Here is a 9,190-nt window from a genome sequence, read left to right on the forward strand (position 1 = left end):
GAATAGTCTGAGTCACGGATTAACTCGAGCTTGCCCTAATAAACAATTAAACGTAATAAGAGTTTGGTTTTGGAACAAGTTCGTCTTGGGTCTATAGACTACCAGTATTTTGTACTGGTGTGCGTTTGCACAGTACGGTCAGCCTCTGGGTTGGTTGGTGGTATATAGTCGGCAAGCCGTACCCCCCCCCAGTTAAAACATACATATTGGTACAAACTTCATAAAATTTTGAAAACCACTATTCCCAGCGAGGGTCTTAAGTTCTCGGACACCGTGCTGGCCCCCTTGGCCGGCTGGTGTTCTACGATCGGTCGCTTCCCAAAGCCTCTCAAAGCTATTACATGAACGTGTATTTGCATGAATAGTTCTATCCCGAAAATGCAGCTGTTACAAATTTTTGAAGATTTTTAAATGACAGAGGGCGCTGTTCATGATGGGCAGCGCGTCAGATCACCCACAAACGCATATACAGCCAGAACTTATTCAAAACTACAAGGGTTTTTCGTGATCTCCGCGGCACCCGACTAAAATCAAAACTATTGACAAATTCACCCCTCAGCATAGGGAATTTACGCACAGTTGAAGAATTCCAGCCATAAAATTCCCGGGAGCCATTTTTTGCGATTGTAAAAAAAAAATCCTCTATTCACCTTATCTGGGCCCTAGGGATTCGAAACTATGCGGTTGCAACATTTGAAAAGAAGAGATAGCAGTACCAAAGAGCAAAAAAGTGAACGTATTTTGGGAGCACATGTAAACAAATACAGGCGATGTAAGTGCGTTGCGCGTAATGCGCACTGGACGCGCTGCCATCCATCGCTTCGCTCCTTGTTTGGCCATACTTTTCAAAATCACGATTTTACGCGCAAGACTGGCGGTCTGTGCGTTGTCTGTGGGTGAACTCATTGCCTGTATTTGTTTACATACTCCCAAAATACGTTCACCTTTTTTGCTCTTCGGTACTGCTACCCCTTCTTTTCAAATGTTGCAAACGCAGCGGTTTGAATCTACATAGGCAAAAATAGGTAAATTGAGGCCTTTTCAGAATCGAAAAACAGCCTCATGGAATTTTACCGCTATACCTAGGGGTGAATTTGCCCACAGTTTGATTTTAATTGGGCGCCACGCAGATCACAGAATATTCCTGTAGTTTTGAATAGGATGTGGTGGTCTATGCGTTTATATGTCTGTGCAGTTCAGCAATCCACCCTACAAGCACCTTGAAGTGGTAACGTAGAAGGTCGCGGTTCAGATCCGACCTAACCGGCCCACTGATAAATACAACGCCAACGAACCGCCATTGCTATTTTGATAAACTTTGTGCAAAGCATTATAAACTGGTCAGCTCTGCTTTAATGCATGCGCCAATTTCATAGAGCTGCTTAACAGAATTTGCGTATACACGTAAAAACCTTGCTTAATGAACAAAGATTACCAGCTCAAACTCTATGTGATTGTCATACTAACCAAAGACAGGTAAATACCATTTCAAAACAATATACATCACAAGAAGTTTTGGCAGATAACCTGATTTGTCAATAACGTTGCAAATGTTTTTCACGCTTAAAACAAATTCTTCGCTTAAGCAGCGCTATGAAATTGACCTGGGCACATCATTATGAAATATCACAAGAGGGCACTATATATTCCTCCCAGACCAGCTGCGTCGGCGGACGATCAACCCGACCAAACATACAGTTAATGCTAAAACATCAGTAGGTTGTACGTTTCTAATACTGCCGAGTCGAGGGGATAGAGAGTTTTGAGCTGGACAGAAGATGACAAGACGTTGTCTAGGGATAATTCATTGTCCGAATGTTACCCTCTCTGCTTGACAAACTCCATACCTCACAAAATAAATACTGAATGCAGTGCACATGATTCTACCTTTCATATATCGGTGTTAGGTCAATAAAAGAAGCAAAGCAAATTCACGAACAATTATGGGGATTTGTATCATCCCAATCGTAGACCATCTCTTTTTGTCATCACCATCATGTGAGTGTAATTATGAATTAACATTTAATCTTTACTTGCCCTGTGGAGTTTACTTAATGGCACTCCGTCTCAACCCCAAAATTCTGATAACATAGAAATTGCCACCGTTATATTGTTTAATTTTGTTTTTTTTTTTGCCCTGGCCGACGTGTAATTAGATTAACACCTCATCTACGTAAATCCATCCTTAGAAATACACGATAGTGTTATTAGGCTGTCTACTGTAAGTTATAACATTAAATTACGAAGTTCTGAGCAAACGTCAGGCCCTCCATATTTTATGAGTAGTGTTTAGGTTACTGTAGTCAGCAAGCAGTTTGCAGTAGTTTTGTATTACATATCTCTGAAGTTCTAAGCAATACAGAAATGTTTGAAGAAATTTTAGCAGATAATCTTTTCCATCCACTTAATCCTCTTAAATCCACTTCGAAATACATTTCATTCTATGAATGTGGATAAACACTTTTAAAACCCCCTCAAGACCGATTTAACTGAAGCCTCCGCTATTTGTCAAGTGAGGAAAGATGATTTCAAAGCCTAAGTCTCCAAGTCAATGTACAAAAAGAAACTCTTGCCTCAGTAGACGTGTCTCGTTATCCTTTCGGCTGCCTGTGATTCTGAAAAGCGCCCTCATGTGATTCACAAGTTTCTGACGGTATGGAGCCTTTGCTTGCCATAGAATACCAAAGAGTAGCCCAAACGAATGAAGTATGCGTGTTGGTTCGAGCGCTGGATCTCGCGCTAAGGTCTTTCATGTGATTGTGACGTAGTCACACAAGTATTCTATTTTCTGGCCATAATTGACGACAAGAGACGGTGTATCTTATTAGTGCTGTGTTGTCTGAATAACAGTAAGTTTCTTACTGCTCGACAGGTATGTATTTCCCAAAGAAAATATTTGGAATGAACTAAAATTGTGTTGTACAATTATGTGTGTAAACAAACAAAGCAGTCGTTTTCTTAGTGCTACTGTAACGTGGTCACCACAAGGAAAAGGAAGGGGGAACCTTGAGGAGGATTAGCAGTTGAGGGTGTCCTTCCATACTACATCAACCACACAGAGTATTCCCATAAAAGCCGGGCCGCCGATCGGCCAACGTGCGTTTGGTAATTTCAGTGGCATCGAGAGAAAGTTGTGGGGAACCTTCATTTAATTTGAGGAAGTATATTGTGGCCTGTCATATTTAAGAACAACTACATAGGCTGAAAAGGAACCAGACAAAATAACTTATTCAACGGATCAGAGTCCGTGCACTCCACAAAAAAATGCACATTCCTTGTAACCATGCCTGCCAACTTTAGTGTGACAAAAGCAGAGATGTGGTCAAAGCTGCTGACTGGCCCTTAGCTGTCAGCTTAGCCGTCTGTCCTGTTTATAAATTAAGTGTATGTGAACAATACAGCCGTGACATGTATTTTTCTCCTCAGTTTCGAAGACCCTTCGCACACCAGTTTCATTGCTGATGGGTGCGGAGAATTAAGAATGAAATTCCTTTTTTTTCGCTAACTATGGGAAATTATTTATTTATTATCAGCTATCGGTCAGTGATGGTGAAGCCAAGTGCCTCATAGATTAACTAACAGAATAGAAGCCCAAAATTTGGAGTTCAAGAAATGATTGTCTTGCATAAGTAATGACTGAACAGCACAGAAAACAATTTGTGAAAACAGCTACAGACTATGCCATATTGAGACGAGCACGGAAAACAGGCAAAGAATAATGCTACGATGCGACACGAACTGTGCGACATTGAGGAGCATACTGAAATCCTGGATCTAGATCACCATCAGTGATCCTAACGCTGGTTCGCTCCATCAATCAGGCGAGTTCTGGTGTCAGTGAACCAGCGTCAGATCACCGCGTGAAACAAACAGGCCCTGAACCTACATCCGGTACCACATCCTATCGATCTTGTATGGCGCCCTCTGTGACCACAAAGAGTGTAAATAGCAAGTCATTCATTGCTGTTTGCCCTACTCTCCTTAAACAGCGTGATTGGTACGACCAAATTCATAGAAATCCGCTCGGAACACTTTGTCCAATGTCTACAAATTTAGAAAAACAAAAGCAAAAGCTTTAGAAAAAGATGCGGGATAAATCGTTGCACGTTCAGCAAGGAAAAGAATCCGTGACACGCATTGTGCTCGTCAGTGCATTCCAGTCAAGGAGCAATTCGATCAAATGATCACCCTCTTGATTCTTCGCTCTGAAGACACTGTTTATTTTGCTCGAGTTACCGGCCTCTTCATGCTCGTTGCCCGGGGCAACCTCAGCTATAATGTGCCCTCTTCTGCAAAAACCGATGCGCACAGAGATGGAAGAGAGAGCAGAATGAGAGAGAGAGAAAAAAATCATCTTGTCCGCTAGAGAAATTTGGCGCCAATCTTCTTTCAGCGTTTCCCGCGTAAGGCTTCTGGTTCGCCTGGAGCGCCAAGAGCCTCCGCTCATCACAGGCCGAGAGTTTTTCGGGGGGGTTCTGAAACGCTGGGTGATCTCACTCACGCGTTGAGTGATGCTTGATATCTCTTCCCAAGTAATCAATACTGAATATGAAGACTGCTCTCACAATAAACGAAAACTCAGAAGTACAAGAGACGGCAGTCGTGTATAAAACGGAACCAGCCCTGCTTATAAGAACATTTTAAATTCAATGACATTGTAATGGTGTTCTTGCATTACGTCAAAAACACTTCCCTTCGTGTGGGACTATGGTATGAATTGACGTGCATTCTGCGTATTGTCTGTCTCCAAATGACGAATGGTTCAATGTGGATGTGTGCATGGATAGTTGAAACATCAGACTGGTTTATCCGACACGACAACTGAAACACAATCTAATGGTTTTGCAACAACAGAATTCCTTGATGTGGGGTTGCTATTCCATATTATATATTCTTAAGTTCCCCATGTACATTGTATTACACAGAAAACCTGATTGCGGGATGTAGGCATGCGTGCGAGGCGTATTACTAACCTGCGAAACCGAAATTTGCAATTCACTTGGGCAATATTTTCGCTGTATTGGCAGAGATTTTTCGCTTGCGCTTAAAAGAATCATGAAATCAGTACCAGTTGTACAGATCCGACCACGCGAGGACAAATCGACCTACGTATTTTGGTGCCCAGATCCACTGCCTTCGAAATGGCTTGCCAGTGAGACATCACACTCCATTGGCCGAATTCCGTAACACTGCACGCACTCGGTGCATTTTTATGACCACCCAACTATACTCAAGCTAAGGGAAATTCATGCAGCGTTCTGCGAACCGAATATCTAATGCAGCCAGGCGCCGCTCAGGTCAAGATTACAAGCCACAGGCCAGAACCCGGGTCCTCGTCCCGTGCATATCGATCGCTTATTATTTTTTTGTTGGCGGGAACGAGGAATAACCGTTTAGGGCTACATGTAGGGGTGGTTTATGATAATAGTACCTCTGGCTATGGCCAATTCGGCAATCCCCCTTTTTAACTGAGAGAATTTGATGGGAAAGCTTTGCTCAGACGCCTGGACAGAGGAAGGGCGCCCCAGGGCGGCAAGGGAAGGGAAGGCGACGCGCAGACCACGTCTCATCTCATTACGAAGGTGTACATGTATGTGTGTGTGTGGGGGGGGGTAGCTTTCCCCGCCCCTGGCAGTGACGATGGTACGGGCGCCGGTCAATGTTCTCGCCATCTCTCGCCAGTTTAGCCCATACAAATACTCTGCAAAGCTGGCAAAATTAACACCATGATCGTCGGAAACAAACCAATGTGAAATTCGGGGAGCTTTATCAGGGAAATTAATATTCTCAGAAACGAACTCCACGACGATAGGTACAATGCAACGATTCTAGCCCCTGACGGTGAAGCCAAGCTGGGGGGTTGCACTAATCGCAAAAATCTTGCTTACTAAATACCTACATGAAATTTTCATCTTGCGAATGCTTTACTACCATGAACAGCAACTCGCGGCAAAACTGCACGTTAAATTAGGCCAACAAAATGACATAACTTGGATTACAAAGGATACGATTTTCGTGAAATTAAAAAAACCCAGAGAATACAAAAAGAGAACACCAGTTCTCTTTAATTCAGACTTTGACCTCTAACTGCGAAACGCTCTGGGCCTCGATGACAAGTAACTTGCATTTGTGCTTTGCCGAGAGTCACTGAATACAGTCTCGAGTTTTTCTCATGGTCCCGTATGTATCATTTTGCCATACTTCAACCAAAAGCCACTGGCTACCAGTGATAGCAGTAAACGTGCCATGTGCTTTAATTGACATTATGGGGGGTTAGGCACAAATTGGAGGTAAGCAGACTGCACGTTGGTAATACCAAGCAAGTCCCTCACCGGGTATAATGCTCTCTGCCACACCAGCTAACCGAACCTGAAACAGAAAGGCCGCCATCAGGCCGAGGAGACATGATTGCGATTGTCTCGTTGCTGTTATTCTCCCCAAAACTCCCAGCAAAATTGGCGGGGGGAAACTTAGCGGAGTGGCGACCGGTGACCGATCCAATCATGCCTCCACTTCATCAAGACCAACACCGACGAGCGATCGCCTTCTGATAGCCAGAGATCGGAAGGCAACGACCGCCTGCTTTCCCCCTTGTCCTTCTTTCAATCCCTTAGCATTTAGCACTCAGCCCCCATAAGTGGCGTCATCTTATCTTTTCGCCCCCCAAATAATTGTCGAAACTGAGTGAAAAACGCTGTCCAAGTGGCACACTTGCTTCCCCGCGCGGTCACTTTCTGCGGAAGACACGAACGGAGTGATTGGGGAAAAAAGGGAGCTCTCCGTGATTCTCAGAGAAGATGCTCACTCAGCGGTTTCGCTCTCCACTTTGCGAAACATCAATGGGCGTCCGGCAATTCTGTAGGAACTTTTTTGGTTCGTTTTGGCACGCAATAAGCACTTCGTCTTCCTGACGTCTTCCCAGCCAAAATTGTCCAATTCGATTACCAATCCAACCATTTTTTCTCTCTCCAGTGTTCTGTCTAAGCAACTGCGGGCTGCGTTTGAGTAGGCCCAGGCATCAATATCTTTCAGTCAGACGTTCCCCAAATGAGCCACCAACGTGCGGGTCCCGTCGAAGGTCTTATGAAGATCCTGTTCCTTTGTGTTGCACGAAAGCCCGCGAAAGTCCCCACCTTCATACGTCTCGAATCACACCATGCGCTCTTGACCGGCCTTGCCAGCCCTGACAGCGCTCGGACTAATGAAAGAATAAAACAGTTTCATTGCATTCCATATGCAGATTCCTTTTTGTTTCAAGGGCAGCCTAACGGACTTTAACGCTTGGCCTGAGAGCAATACTGCCTTCTCCTTCTTCTTTTGACCGGCGTAACGGCTTAGCTTTGTTACGGTCAATGTCATGTTTATTCCTTCTCGCCAAGGACTTTTCACTTTAAATCTCCATAACTGATATCACTAAGTGTGCAAATTCGTTATCATGAAAAAAAAAGCAATTGAGAAATCACAAAAAAGTAGAGCCTGATATGCAAGGCGTTATCAAAGGAGCTTTCGGGTTGATTGGTTCTAATGCGTAAGCACCACGAAGTGATGACGTAACCTTGTCAACGCGCCACCGACAACGGCACAGTCGAAGGCGATGAAGCTGTATCGACTTGTACTGCATGGGGTAAAATGAACCCTGTCATTCCTAACAGGTGCAGCAAATCCCCCTGAATCAGGAGAAGCCCAATGCATGAAATGGCCCGCCGAAATGATTACTCCTAACCTTCAGACACGCAGAGATATGTTTCACACTTGTCACATCCTTCGGCTCAGGGTCTGTATTTCACAGGTTGGTAGAGGTATGGACAGCTGATCCGTGCAGTCGTTTTCTTTCATCACTCCAGGCAACAGCAAATTGTAAGACGAAATATGCAGACGTGGACTGAATGCAAAAGAAACGAAACAGGCATAAAACCAACCGGCTGACCGACTGACAGATCAGCCGACAAGCTAGGCAGCTATCCGCCAAGCCAGCCAACCACCCATGCCGGCCAGCTTTTCAAGCAGTTGGCCAGACCACCAGCCAGATGGACGGTTAACTAAACACGACAGAAGCTACTGCTTAAAAAATCACGTGAGCTATGACGACAAACTGATTTGAAATATGGTTACCTTGTAAAACCAAACTATGCTTGGCCATTATCAAGACAAAAGTGACGACATGTATCAGGCCTGTAACTTTTTTGTGGAGCACAGTAATTCTTTGCAGTTAGCTGGGGAAGTTGTGTTTCATAACCAGCCAAATTGCTGTTTCCCTTACAAGGCTTATAAGGTAAGGTTTCCCTTATAAAAGGGTCCTCCTTAAGCCATCCAACATTGTCACGATTGGGGACTGTGAAGGAACGGGACCGTGGAATGGATTGAGAAAAAGAAAGCGGCGTTGACCTGATTGGCTGTTTTAATAAGTATACTATGATCACGTGTCAAAGAACCTCTCAACTGCGATATGCCTGTGCATGTGATGCAAAGTTGCGACCACCGAGCAACTTGGGAAAAATATGCGAGTTTATACCACCATGCAGTTAGTCTTGTCCACCCAATGAAATTAGGGAAGTGTGTCTCAAAACCAATCATCTGTCACTTTTAATTGCGAGGCAAAGATGGTTCAACCACCAGATGAAAATACCACCCGAATCTCCAATACTGGAAAAAAAAAATGAAAAGAGGCTTTTACGAGTGTAGGGGATTGGGGAAACTCATCAATGAATCAAAGGGAAAAAAATGTCCAGTAGAGGGGGACAGCTGCCCAGGTGCCGGGCTCTACGCAATATCGAACCTGCTAAAGCAGACGACAAACACTCGGCAAAGGAACGTAGGAAAAAACTACGCGGGAAAACGAATACGTCCAACCAGATCATCTTTTCTATTCCTCTTCTGTCTCTTGTCTCTTCGAAATTCGATTTACCAGGTTGACGCTACGCGGCCCGTGAACGGATGGCAAGTGACGGCAGTGGGCAGAGGCAATAGGTAACTTGCGTAAAAAAAGACTGCAGCCCAAGCTTCGCACCACTGAGGCCATAATAACACAGGCAGCGCGGAAAAATGACAGGCCGGGGATTTTTTTCTTGGAGGGTGTGATATTAAAAAGTGGTCTCTCCCCTTTTCTGCGTAATAATTCGGACCGTTGATATTTCAAGCTGTTGTTAGTGACAGCTAGCCCGCGCACGGTTCTTCGTCGTCTACCAACCAG

This window comes from Acanthaster planci, linkage group LG18 (genome assembly GCF_054643075.1).
Source record: "Acanthaster planci isolate LZ-2023a linkage group LG18, COTS_SCS, whole genome shotgun sequence".
Classification (NCBI taxonomy): Eukaryota; Metazoa; Echinodermata; class Asteroidea; order Valvatida; family Acanthasteridae; genus Acanthaster; species Acanthaster planci.